The sequence below is a fragment of the Pelobates fuscus genome, chromosome 1 (genome assembly GCF_036172605.1).
Source record: "Pelobates fuscus isolate aPelFus1 chromosome 1, aPelFus1.pri, whole genome shotgun sequence".
Taxonomy (NCBI): domain Eukaryota; kingdom Metazoa; phylum Chordata; class Amphibia; order Anura; family Pelobatidae; genus Pelobates; species Pelobates fuscus.
The window spans coordinates 388,958,039-388,972,143 of NC_086317.1; the positions used below are offsets into that span (position 1 = coordinate 388,958,039).

Genomic DNA, 14,105 nt, shown 5'->3' on the forward strand with positions numbered 1-14,105 from the left:
GAAAGAGGTAAAATAATACTTGGATGCTGTATGTTTGTTATTTGATGTTTTTATTAAAATGCAACCCTTCAGATTTGCATTTATTTTGTCTCAGAAAGTGCCACCCTTATCTTCTTTTTCATGAAAACACTGCATGTTGCCTGGTGACATTTTTTACTCGTGACTTTTCTAAATAACTAAAAATCCATAGGTGAAGGAGGAGTTATTAAAGACAAAAACAAATTCAATGTAAATATTTTTACAAAATCTTTAACCCCTTAAGTACACATGACATGTGTGACATGTCATGATTCCCTTTTATTCCAGAAGTTTGGTCCTTAAGGGGTTAAAGCAGGTTTTGTTCCAGAAGCAACTGTATATTTTGTGCCATTTCCTTTTGAGTATATTCATAAGAGGATGCCATTTCTGTTGCACTACAGCTAAGAAATCTGTGAAATCCCATTTTTATTTTAACATATCCGATGAACTTAGGAAGGCAACTAGGAAATTCCTTGAATAAATAGTCTACATTTAAGCCTTTAAGGGTTATTCACGAAAAACACCAGATTTTGTACGGATGGACAAAATCCGGGGAAAATATCGAATTCTGACCGCATTGGCAATTCTCATATTTAGCCCAGATGTAATCAGTGTCCAGATTAAAGTCAGTGCTTTCACATTTTGAATCCTGTACAAAATATGTGATTTTGAATATTCACAAAGCAACAGTTTTAATATAATTCCGAACCTAATGCACATTCGTAAATTATTGTTCACTTGCTGTTTTGCAAGGGAATGATAATGCTAAGTACTATTTGCCTGCTTAACCCCTTAAGGACACATGACGTGTGTGACATGTCATGATTCCTTTTTATTCCAGAAGTTTGGTCCTTAAGGGGTTAATCATTCCAGCTCTTGTTCTGCAATGTTAGGAACGCTATGCAATACCTGTTTCCATGTCCACCCCCTAGTGGTTCATGCATAGAGTTCATTATGTTATAAGAGCAATAATACATAGTTATTAAAATCGGTGATGTACTTACTACAAATAACATTTTAAATGAATGCACCTGCAAACCTCTATGTGATAGTGCCAGGCTGCTTGATCTAACATTTATGTTAAATAACCACTCTTTACAGCATAAAAACTACAACGGGCAAAATTTATATATTTAACGTCGAAGGGAAACTTACACTTTAGCACCATTTGTGAGTAGGAGCCAGGGGTGGGGATGGGGCTCACCAAGTATCAAACTATTTGAAAATGCTTTGCCTGTTTGCAATGGGATGGCACAAAAGGATTCCTGGTACAATAACCAACCCAGCGAGCCGTATTGGTTATGATGCTTTTTGATTTTTTTTTAAATGTCTGCCATCACTGAAGTATTCTTACACGGGTGGTCCTCAAGCTGTTTTTGAAATACATTTTATATCTGGGGATTGTAGTCCGATTATAGCTTGAAGACCATGGCTGAACATTTCTAGTTTATAATAACAGACAGATAGAAAGAACAAAGAGTAGAGGGAAACTGAAGATCTTCTTCCATTAGTATGGATCCTATGGGAGCTACAGTCTCACACACACACGCAAACTCCTGTACGTTTATAGTATGCATATAATATCTTATGTAAGAAATGTGTCAATTAGAACATAGTTAAAGGAACACTATAGGGTCAGGAACATGTATTCCTGACCCTATAGTGTTAAAACCACCATTTAGATGGCTTGTCCCTCCTTGCCTCCATTAAAAGGTAAGAAAACTTACTTTCCTGCTCCGTGTTGATCTGCTGCGTTGTTCCAAGAATGTTATGTATATGCTGTATCAGAACAAACTGTCTGTCATGCGTTTAGATTTTTACATTTATTTTTGCATTAAAAAATCTGGCTGAAGGATAGATCATGAAAACATCATGTCTGACTTTACTTATGCTTGAATATCACAAAAATGTATTTTGTGTGTAATTTTTGTGTGTAAATTTTTCATTTTATTGAAGTAATTGCATAAAACATAGTTTATACATGTTACATGCTCAACAACCTCATTTTTTTTAAAGGAGAATCCCCACAGGACAATAGGCTAAACTAATTTGAAATGAGGAATCCCATGTCTATTGCTAACAGATAATGCTCCAAGACAGCAGCTTGAGTTGATCATATGTGTAAGAGGGTTTCCACATTCCTGGTCCATCTCGGTTACAATTGGAAACCATCTTGTCATGCCTGGAAATATTCCATCCATGTGCGATAATAGGAGTAAGGCTCAATAACTCATTTGTCTTAGGTGGGGATCAGGATAAGCTCCACTGATGTAGACGTAAGGGGCAGTCAGGGCTCTTGGCAGAAGTCGAAGAGGACTTAGAGTGCAGGAGATTATCGGCCTCTCCTGTCTAAAATGGTAAAGTAGGCTGTAGGCTGCACTGGAATGACTGCAACACTTCCAGGTCTGTAGAGAATGAATGCATGGTATCAAAATGTTCCTCAGGATTTTCCAACACAGGTACTATAATATAAGGGGTCAGTAACACAGTTGTTTTTCTGAGAATATTGCTTAAAACAGCCAGAGCTGTAAGATCCTCTGTCCACTCAGCATTGCAGCCAAGCCCCGCCCATATGTGCAATTTTTCAAGTTTAATACGAAAAATTCATTACAGCCCCAGTTTAATTATATTTATCTACCCAACCACCATTTCTCACATTATGCACAAACACACACACACACACACACACACACACTATATAAAGGCCCTCAAACCTCATACACAGGTGCTCATACACAAATGAAATAAAAAGCCCCATATACACATTTGTAAGAAATCTGCATCTGAAGGCTGGTTCCGGATGTTGGAAATGGTAAGTGTATTCCATGAAGATCGGTTGTTATGGTTAATCATCATACCAATCATTCTCTAGATTTTTGAGGATTACGTTTCCTGTGATTCACATTATAATGAAAGATGTATAAAAAGAAAGGGAATGTATAAAAGGAGGGGAATGAGATGTGGAAAAGGAAGAACAATTTAGCTACATTTATGACACTAAAAGTCCTCCACCCAGATGTCACTGACCCTTGGCTCACCCATGCACACAATCTTTCATTGATAACACGCAGACACAACACCAGAGTAAAAATCACTGCTATGAAAAGGATCTTCATTACAGTTTGTACCTCACAGTTCAGGGATTACAAACATGGACAATATCCCCAGTGCCTTGGAGAGTCTATGACAAAAATAATCAACCTAATTGAAAACTTTAAAAAAAAAAAAACGTACTAGCAATGCTATAAGGACCAAAGACCTGAAATATACATGGAACAAACAAAGATGTAATATAATTCTTCAGGTCTACCATAGAATTTTGCAATGAGGGTATAACCAATCAATCAACCAATCAATCACTAAAACATTGTTTTATAACATGTTCCTGAGCACTGTACAGCTATGAACTCCCTGAGTAGAAGATTTTCAACAGATTGTAACACCTGCACAAAAGATGTTTAGAGCAAAGCCCTTGAATGCCCACACTAAAATGTAGATGAGAGGCCACTGACACAGAAGATGTAAGCGCCTCAGGACATATTAGAATAATGCAGTTGCTGTTCAGGAAACTGACTGGTCTCAAAGCAAATGTGTGACTAGTTTGCTATTATGTGACTGTGTGCTGGTAATGTACCGAGCATATATTTGTGGGTTTATACAAATCTATGAATTCACAGAGTCAGCGATTTAGGTGTTTGGTGGTTACATCAGAAAACAAGAAAAAGCCTATTCTACCAATCTCTAACAAAACATTATTGGGTCAGATTTAGAAAATTCTTATTGGGCAATTGTGTAACATTTTCAGACTATGTAAGCTCATTACTACTGTCCAGGAAGGTCTAAGCAGGAAGGGATGTACTCTGATCAGTAAAAATTCAGTAAAAAGTTTACAGAATAGTAGCAGATGACAATCCTGTCTAGAGATCCAGAGGGATAAGCTATACTACAATTCCATTTCTACACTGTTCCTGCATCCAAGCCGCATTAAATTGGCAACCATTGTGCTAATGGACAAACATATTTCAAGGTCAAACGAAGGTTGTGGGAATGGCACTCCCCTTCCCCAGTAGTAGGGTCGCTATCTGAGGTCAGTGCAGGCAGTAGTCTTTGGAGTGTGAGACAGAGAATAACCAAGGTCAAATACTGGCAGCCAAACAGAATATTGAAGTTCTATACAAGTTGATACATTTGACTTTTACTGCGGCTTGACCATTTTAGAAAAAAAACATTTTTAGAATTTTTTTTTTTTTAGAAAAACAACAAAAATACCAAGGCCTAAAATTGCAGAAACTTAAATCCTAAAAACATTTACTTCACACAAACTGCCTTCATAAATTAATACCTCTCATCCTATAACCCAGTCTATGGTAGATTTAAGCATCTTTTGATAGACAGACAACTGTGTTGCTTTCCACTAGGTACATCATGTCATGCTCAAGAGGGATATTTAGGACAGACTGGGAAAAGAGAGCTGCAGTAGGCTCATAAGGAGAAAACAGGGGAAAGGACTTTTAAAGAGACACATGGGTTAAGTAAGGGAATCTAGGGAAACAAGGACCACTGGAAGGACATAAAAGACAAGGAAATAGTCAACAAGACAAATGGAGCCAACTTAATGAGACTTCAAAAATGAAAAGGGAATGCGAGGAACGTAGGAGGCACGATAACTCTAGTAGGCCCAATATATGGTTGTCCACCACCACAAGAAAAATAAGTTTGACAAGTCGCTCCACCCTTTATATATAAATAAAGGAAAATATATGTGTTAATAAAAGAAAATATATGTAAAGTATTTAGCAGATGGTACTACAAGTCCATCAGATTACACAAAACCTCTTATCTTGATTAACTTTGAAAATCATAATTCGGGGTGGGGGGGGGGCGGAGTCAAGCAGCACACTGAGCCCAATGCCATTTCCAATAGCTCCGAGTACGCCACCATAAAAACAATCTGTAACATCGAAAACGGGTGTTAAATCCAAGTAGTAACACCACCATCATACCTGGGAAGCAGTCCTGATCCGGCAGATGCGATTCATTTTTCCCGCGAATGAGTGCCAAAAATCGACAGCGGGGAACCCGGGCTTACCGTGCGGGAGCCGCACGGGTGCCGAGTGCCAGATACTGGGGCTACCTGGACGCAGACAGTAACGTACCAGCAGACCCTCTATCAAGCTCCCGAAGGGTCTGACATGGTGCGCAAGAAACTTATTCATCCCACCTCTAAGGATTGGCAAGATATCAGCCAGATGCTGGTGACCCCCACGCGCACTAGAGGCATGCCTGTGACTCAGCCTGAAGCTACAGCCTCACCGCCCGCAGCAAAAATAGTGATAGCCAAAGCCCCAGCCTTTGCCAACAGAACAGCTCCATCAACAAAACAAGACATCCACAATTTGCTCATGCACTTTCAAAACATGTTCTCAGCAGACCTGAATCTGGTCAAGACAGAAGTGCAAGCTGTGGTTCACGCTACAGAGTAGGACCTACTAGATTTTAAACAAGAGCTTACTACCCTGAGTGAATCTGTCCAGCAACTAAGATCACTACAAACCAATCTATCCAGCCGAGTATACCAGCTGGGTGACAGGGGAAGACAGCGCAACATTAAAATCCGTGGGGTTGCGGACATGCTCCCACCGGAAGCTGCAACCATACTACCTACAAAATTTGCCAAACAATTTGCTTTTGACAGGGCATACCGTATCACAAAATCCTCACAAGCCCCCACCGCAGCTCCTAGAGACCTAATCCTGTGCTGTTAAACCATCGCGGATGAACAAAGGCTCCTCACAGCAGTAAAACGGAAAACCACACTCTCCTTTAAATCACACAGCATCACCTTTTTCCAAGACCTCAGCAGGCCCACACTACTGTGGCGGAAGTCTATGAAGCACATAACTGGGGTACTACAAAACGCGGGACTTTCTTATCATTGGACTTACCCAAGATCCATCACCGTAGTCCAAGAGGGGAAAACCCTGCGGGCAACGAGTCCCTCAGAGGGCCTGGGCTTCCTCCAGGCACTGAGCATACCTGACGCAACTCCTTTGACGCGTACCAGCCATCTGGGATGTTTCTGTGATCACTCACTTTGTACCAGGGCGAGAACGAGACTCTCTGACCTAAATATCGCTGAGCATATCTAAGCCACCAAATGTTTCAGTTCTACTTTATACTTTTATGCCAATGTTATTTTTGTACAGGTGATTAAGTTTACATGTTATTGTTTCACACAGCCGCCTTATGGTGGACGACTTAGTGCAGCAATAGAACCTAAACCCACCCCTTCGAGCTTTCAATGTGTATAATGTTGCAGGGTATCATAAGCATATACCCCCTCCCCCTGTTGTCTCATAGGTTAGTGGCCTGCACACCACCTAGGAGAAACGCTAATACCATAGATACATAGTCTTACCGACTAGCTGTTTAACCGCTTGAGATGGCCGACACTTCGACTACCTAACTCTGCTCCTGGGCATCACTAGCCTATAAATAGTTACCTTTTAGTAAAGATTGGGTGATTACATTAGAAACCATTGTTTGCAAATCTTGAATATGCTTGTCCAATGTTATACAATGAAACTACTGCTTTGTCATGAATCGCCTGCCAAAATAAAGAATACAAATAAAAAAAAAATCACAACTCTAAAAAGTCAATATAAAATACCCTTCAATATGATGACATTTGAATAATGTTGCAGATAAACAGAGTAAGTTTGAACAAAAAAAAAAGATTCTGTTGAAAAAGACTACTACTGCACTGTATCCAATACATACACAAAGCAGTGTACCCCACACTGTAATTTTGAGGGGACTTAGAGTTAAGGTACAGCTTGGGTTCCAGAATTATTGGTGTTACTTACAAAATACACATATTTGCTCTGCAAAAAACTTTTTTTTCTTTAAAATAATAGCAAGTTTAAGTCAAAGTACTGTATGCAGGGCTGTCTTTAAAGCGGGGCAAACAAGGCAGTTGCACCGGGCTCAGATACTCCTGGGGGCCCAAAGCAGCTGTCCCTTTGGCCCTGCTGCCCTGAAGAATTTTTTTTTTTACCCCATGGTCACCGGTACACACTAAGGAGGCCCAATGGGTGCCCCATGCACTTAGGGCCACCCGGTGGGCTTGTATCAGCACCAATGCAAAACAGGTGCAAAACAAATATGCTACTGACTGAACAGCAAAATCATAAGGTTAGGATCAGCAGGGCCTAGTTGGGTGCTATGGCCCTTTAACAGTTCAACTGGGCCCCTGCTGATCCTAACCTTACGATTTTGCGCTTCTGTCAGTAGCATATCTGTTTTGCATTGGTTTAATGACACTGTGGTTATTGAAACACAGCATCATTACATCATCACCCATTTTAACTTGACTTTTTAAAGTCGAGGTTTTAAATGTGCATGTCTTGGTGTTTGCCCCCTTCCTGGCACTTGAGTCAAAAACAATGTATGTTCTTACAAAATAGTTAAATATAATCCATTGAATCCCAGAACAGTAATAAACTTGCGAAAATAATGAGCCATGGTTTTGTCACAAATCCTGAAAATAATGATCTTATGTCTTTATTAAATAAGATTATATATTCTTCGCCATCTTTATAATGTGGTGTTTTTTCTTTTGTTTCATTTTTCTTTACGTCTGAGCTTAAAATATGCTTTCATTCACCAAAGAAACAGAGCAGCCACTGTTTCCTCCAACCCATGGACATGCATCATGCTTCTATTCGATGTTTTGTTGGACTTTTCATGCTTGCATCCCCCCTGCAGGTTTAAGGGTTGTTGCCAAACTCCATAGAATGGATGAAGAGACCCCACAGCGCTCTTCACATCTCAAGAGCAATGACTGATGACTGCTTACCAAACAATGTGGGCACAGACATCAGTGGAGGCCTGGGGACCTAGGACGATAAGATGAATAAAAATTAGAGACTAGGCTAAAAAATAAAGCCTGTGGGAGTATGGTAAATGCCATTATAGTGCAGTAAATTCCGAAACACGTGTGAAATACCCTGAAGAATGCGGAAAATACAATATTCTGCATTATTTCTACAGCTTTAACAAATTTTGCTATACTCTACATAAACAGTTTACCTTTAATGATTACGACATTTTTTATTATACATACTTACAATACTGTGTAAAATATATTAGGACCCTTAACCATGTTAAAGGATAGGATTGTTGAACATCTAAAAACACATGGATTTCAAGATCAGAGACAACATGGGTTTACTTCAGGGAGATCATGCCAAACTAATCTTATTGATTTTTTTTATTGGGTAACTAAAATTATAGATCAGGGTGGTGCAGTAGACATTGCTTACCTAGATTTCAGTAAGGCTTTTGACACTGTTGCACATAGAAGGCTTATCAATAAACTGCAATCTTTGAGTTTGGATTCCAATATTGTTGAATGGGTAAGGCAGTGGCTGAGTGACAGGCAACAGAGGGTTGTAGTCAATGGAGTATATTCGAAGCTTGGGCTTGTCACCAGTGGGGTACCTCAGGGATCTGTACTTGGACCCATTCTCTTTAATATTTTTATTAGTGATATTGCAGAAGGTCTTGATGGTAAGGTGTGTCTTTTTGCGGATGATACTAAGATATGTAACAGGGTTGATGTTCCAGGAGGGATAAGCCAAATGGCAAATGATTTAGGTAAACTAGAAAAATGGTCAGAGTTGTGGCAACTGACATTTAATGTGGATAAGTGCAAGATAATGCATCTTGGACGTAAAAACCCAAGGGCAGAGTACAGAATATTTGATAGAGTCCTAACCTCAACATCTGAGGAAAGGGATTTAGGGGTGATTATTTCTGAGGACTTAAAGGTAGGCAGACAATGTAATAGAGCAGCAGGAAATGCTAGCAGAATGCTTGGTTGTATAGGGAGAGGTATTAGCAGTAGAAAGAGGGAAGTGCTCATGCCATTGTACAGAACACTGGTGAGACCTCACTTGGAGTACTGTACACAGTACTGGAGACCCTATCTTCAGAAGGATATCGATACCTTAGAGAGAGTTCAAAGAAGGGCTACTAAACTGGTTCATGGATTGCAGGATAAAACTTACCAGGAAAGGTTAAAGGATCTTAACATGTATAGCTTGGTGGAAAGACGAGACAGGGGGGATATGATAGAAACATTTAAATACATAAAGGGAATCAACAAAGTAAAGGAGGAGACTATATTTAAAAGAAGAAAAACTACCACAACAAGAGGACATAGTCTAAAATTAGAGGGACAAAGGTTTAAAAATAATATCAGGAAGTATTACTTTACTGAGAGGGTAGTGGATGCATGGAATAGCCTTCCAGCTGAAGTGGTAGAGGTTAACACAGTAAAGGAGTTTAAGCATGCGTGGGATAGGCATAAGGCTATCCTAACTATAAGATAATGCCAGGGACTAATGAAAGTATTTAGAAAACTGGGCAGACTAGATGGGCTGAATGGTTCTTATCTGCCGTCACATTCTATGTTTCTATGTTTCTATGACCCAGGGATGTTGCTCTCTACAACGGAGTGAAAATAAATAAATAAATGTATCGCTATAGGACAACAAAAGGACCTGCTACAATGTACAGCACAGCAAGCTGTACCTGAATCCCAGGAGAGGCGTGCAGATTACACAATTGCATAGAGACACTAGACTTAATTGGATTGCTAGATCTCCCCTTTATTATGAAGAAAAGTCGCCTCAATCCTTAAATAATCTTATTTCCAAAGTGTGCATATGGTTAGGACACAGAGGTGAGAGTGAAGATCACCATGACGTGTTTTGCGCCTCACTGGCAAGTTATAGTAATCTTCACTCTCCTACCTGTGTATGCTCACTTTGAAGTAAATATGATTTATCCTTAACCTGTGGATTGAGGTGTCCTGTCTTCATAATGGTGAAGATTTGGCAATCCAGTTAGGTCTAGCGCTTTTCCCACCATTTTTAGACTTTGGCTTTTGTGAACTATCAGGTAATATCCCATTTTTGTAATATTCAACTTGGGTATTAGATAGAAAATAAATAACTGGTTTAAATGAAATGTGTTTCCTCAAGTTCTGCTTCTATCAAAGGAGGAAAGCGTTTAAGAAGAGCACACTCCACCAATTACATATATTTCCCGGGTCAGAGCAAATAGGAATTCCTGACCCTATAGTATTAAAACACTATCTAACCACCCTGGCCCCCACATTGCCCCCCTAAATATAGTAAAATCTTACTTTTATTCCAGTCTGCTGCTGCTGGCTCTGCCACTGATCTGCTTGTTGATCAAAAGCCTATCACAATGCTTTCACAAACTTCCTCGAGTCCAACTCTCTGTGAGTCCCGCTTCAGTCTGGTTTCCGCACTAAGCACTCTGTGGAAACGGCACTGACCAAAGTATCCAATGATCTACTTGCTGCAAAATCTCGTGGTCACTACTCTATCCTAATTCTCCTTGACCTGGCTTTTGACACTCATCAACAGCTTCTTCTCATCCTCCGCAATATCTTCTGATCTCTCACCGTCCCTCTTGACTAGTGTCTCTGACTACCTCTCTGCTATTTCTAACTGGATGGCTGCCCACTTCCTTAAACTAAACTTGACCAAAACTGAAATGCTAGTCTTTCCTCCCTCAAGTGTTGTTACTCCTGTGTCTGTCTCCCTCCAAGTCAACGGTGCTACCATCAGCTCCACCACGCAGGATCGCTGCCTACGTGTTTTCTTTGACTCCGACCTCTCCTTCAAGCCTCATGTTCAGTCTATCGCCAAATCCTGTCGTTCCCATCTCAAAAACATTGCACGCATCCGACTCTACTTAAAGCCAGATTCGACTAAGGTGCTGGTCCATTCCACTGTCCTTTCTTGCCTTGACTACTGTAATCCGCTTTTCAGTGGTCTTACGTTCTCCCAACTTGCGCCGTTACAGTCCATAATGAGTGCGGTGGCGAGGCTCATCTTCCTGTCCGCCTGCACCTCCCACGCCTAACCCTTCTGTCAATCCCTACATTAGCTTCCTGTAAGATATAGGGCTCAATTTTAAATACTGATTCTTGCTTTCAAATCTCTACATAATGGTGCTCCCATCTATCTATCTTCCTAATACACAAGATGCTCAGCCAGTCTCCACACCTTCAAAAAATCATTAAAAACCCACTTCTTCATAAAATTGTATCAATTAAACTGTTAATAGCTCCTGACTGATTCCTCTCTTGCAACTGTCACTAGTCTAATACTATCCTTACCTTTTTGTGTCACTTTACCCCACTCCCTCTAGCATGTAAGCTCATTGTTCCTGTGTGTCCAACTTGTCTGGTTACAGCTACATGTCCGTTCATCCACCCATTGTAAAGCAATGCAGAATTTGATGGCGCTATATACATAATAACATATAAAATAAAAACATAATAAAATTACAGATAAATATTACAGATCTGCCAGCACCAGCCCCTCTCTGCTCCTACTCTCTGCTCCTCATGGTAATTCTGCAGCTTCAACTGTAGCAATAATGTTATATTAACTCCGCCTCAAATATTGTGTCTGCCCACAATACACAAACCCCGCCTTAACCAGCCTCAAATATTCTAACTCTGCCTGCCCATGCTCTCTCGTGTAAAGACCCCTCCTCCAATCCAGGCAGCAATCCTTTAAAGAGAAGGACAGTGTGAGATCAGAGCTCCCTGTGTCCTGTTCCTGAACGGCCTGTGGGATGGACCACAGACACAAACTGCAAGCATGGCAGCAAAGGAGATACCACACCCCCTGAATGGGCTTATTCCAGTTCCCCCAGCTCCACCACCTGAGAATGTGAGTCTGCTGTGTGTATGTGTCAGGCAGTGTGTGTCTATTAGACAGTTTGTGTGAGTGTATGTATAAGGCAGTGAGTGTGAGTTTGAGACAGTTTGTATGTATGTATTGCATGTATAATCATGATATATTTCAATGTATGTATAAAGTAGTGTGTGTGTTGGTGTATATGTTTGTATTCAGCAGTGTGTGTATTTGGCAGTGTACGTGTGCGTGCATGTATTAGGTAGTTTGTGTGTATGTATGTATAATGTAGTTGTATGTTTATGTATTAGACAATGTGTTCATAAGGCAGTTTGTGTGTGTATGTATTTGGCAGTTTGTGTGTGTTATAGAATGTTATAGACAGTGTGGAGGTATGGATCTACAGTATGTATTAGTGTAACGAACCCCTTTTACTTCATATAGTACGTTTGTTCGCATTCTTCCGAAGGGACTAGAGGGTTAAGTGATTATAGCCCGTTAGCCTAGTACACTATTCGTACTCTCCTGAAATCCAAGCAGGTTGGTGGAAAAAAATCAAGTGATTTGTTGCTTGCGGGCTTTGTCGCTCGCATACCCAAACATCAGTCGAGACTTGATGAAGGGTACAGCTGGAATGCTTTATTATGGCCAGATGGCCCACTTTTATACACAGACCCCCAACATGGGGTCTCCAGCAAAGGTATAGGGAAACACGCCAAGGCGTCTGTGTCTGGGAGATAATGGAGTGTACTTTGCTTATACTAATTATCTCCCAGGCACTAGAGGTACAAAATATAAAACATAAAATACCCCAAAACATGCATAATATTAAGAGAGACCCCCACAAGTCCTATATCCCCGGATATGTCCAAATAGTGCTCAGATCCCACAAATACAGGCAAGTCGCCACCAGGGTAAAGTTTTAACCGACCGCACACGTGGCTTCTGCCCAAAATAGTTCCATGAGAAAAGTGGTAGCAGCCGGTCACTTTCAGGAGTCCCAAAGATAACAATATACCGAACGGTTCCCCTGGCTCAAAGGTAGAGATTATTCATCTAGTTTGTGCATACCTTTTCACCGAATAGCACTCTCCTGGCTTGTCGGGAATAGAAGCAGGCGTTGGTACAAAGTTACCAGTGTTCGCGGGTTAGATTGTCTGCCTTAGAGTTCCAGACACTCAACGACCAAGAACTGCTGCATGCTTTCGGGAGATGGCCACCGTCTTCCAGTGCACGTGTTGTTCGGTTACACGAACGGCAGTCGCCCAAGGAGAGCACTTAACTTTGTGGTTACTTTGAAGTTAATTGAGCCAGGGAGGTGGTCGGTGTTCGGTAGATCAAACTACCGAATGCAGGGAAAATAACTGGGGCAAGGGAAATTACAGAGTTTGTCACATTGCTGCCCCCCCAGTTCCATGGTGCGGCATACCCGCCTAGACCCTGGCAGGTTGGCTTGGGGATGTCCGGGAGGTTAGATTAAGGCTCCAATTTGGTTTGCTGGGATAATCCATCCGCATTGCCGTTTTGTTTGCCTATCTTTGCCTGGATTGTAAAATTGTAGGGTTGAAGGGCCAGGCTCCAGCGCAGAAGGCGAGGGTTATCCCCAGCTACCCTGTTCAATCAGATGAGGGGGTTGGGGTCAGTCATTAAAGTGAAGGGACAACCATAGAGGTAGGGCTGAAGTTTCTTTAATGCCCATACAAGAGCCATGCATTCTTTTTCAGCGGTGGCATAGCGGACTTCTCGTGGTAAATGATTTTGGCTGAGATAGACCACCGGGTGCTCCATTCCGTCATCCCCCACTGACTTAACACGTCTCCCAGCCTAAACATGGAGGCATCTGTGTGGATGAGAAACTTTTTAGTATGGCCAGTAGAGGTGCCTCGCTTAGCGCTGATTTCAAACTTTGGAAGGCGAACTCGTGGTGCTTTGCCCCTAAACCCCAGTTGAGATGAACTCGAGCTGTTGTGAGTTTGTGGATGGCACCTCCTGCCACCCTCACTGCTACTGTTTGTCCGGTCCGGGCTTGGGGTTTGACCTTGTGTGCTTGCGCCAATGTCCCGGAGCTCCCTTGCCTCTTGTCCGTCTACTGTTCCCCACTGCCGATGGTGTTCTTGGTTGTCCCTGGCAACTTGGACAGGTTTCCCCTCATGTAGGACCACAGTTCCTCTGGGTAGCTTTGCTTTGGGTGAAAATCTTGCTGGTAACAGTGGGCTGCGGTCTGAACTGGCTTAGGTGGTGTGTGTTCCCAGCTTCCTCTATTATGGTTTGGGCAATTGTTTTTAAAATGCCCGGGTTGGCAGCATCCATGGCACAAGGGCCCGGTGCATCAGAAGGGTGCCG

The 14,105-nt window shown here is 41.5% G+C and overlaps 1 long non-coding RNA gene across 1 annotated transcript in view; it reads right to left on the reverse strand.

Moving 5' to 3' along the window:
* Nucleotides 1–7,559: 7,559 nt before the first annotated feature.
* LOC134596054 (uncharacterized) overlaps nt 7,560–14,105 on the reverse strand; it is a 39,296-nt gene continuing 32,750 nt past the window's right edge. Inside the window, exon 2 of the long non-coding RNA XR_010090332.1 lies at nt 7,560–7,916. This is a non-coding gene — a long non-coding RNA (uncharacterized LOC134596054). The remainder of the gene's footprint in view (nt 7,917–14,105) is intronic.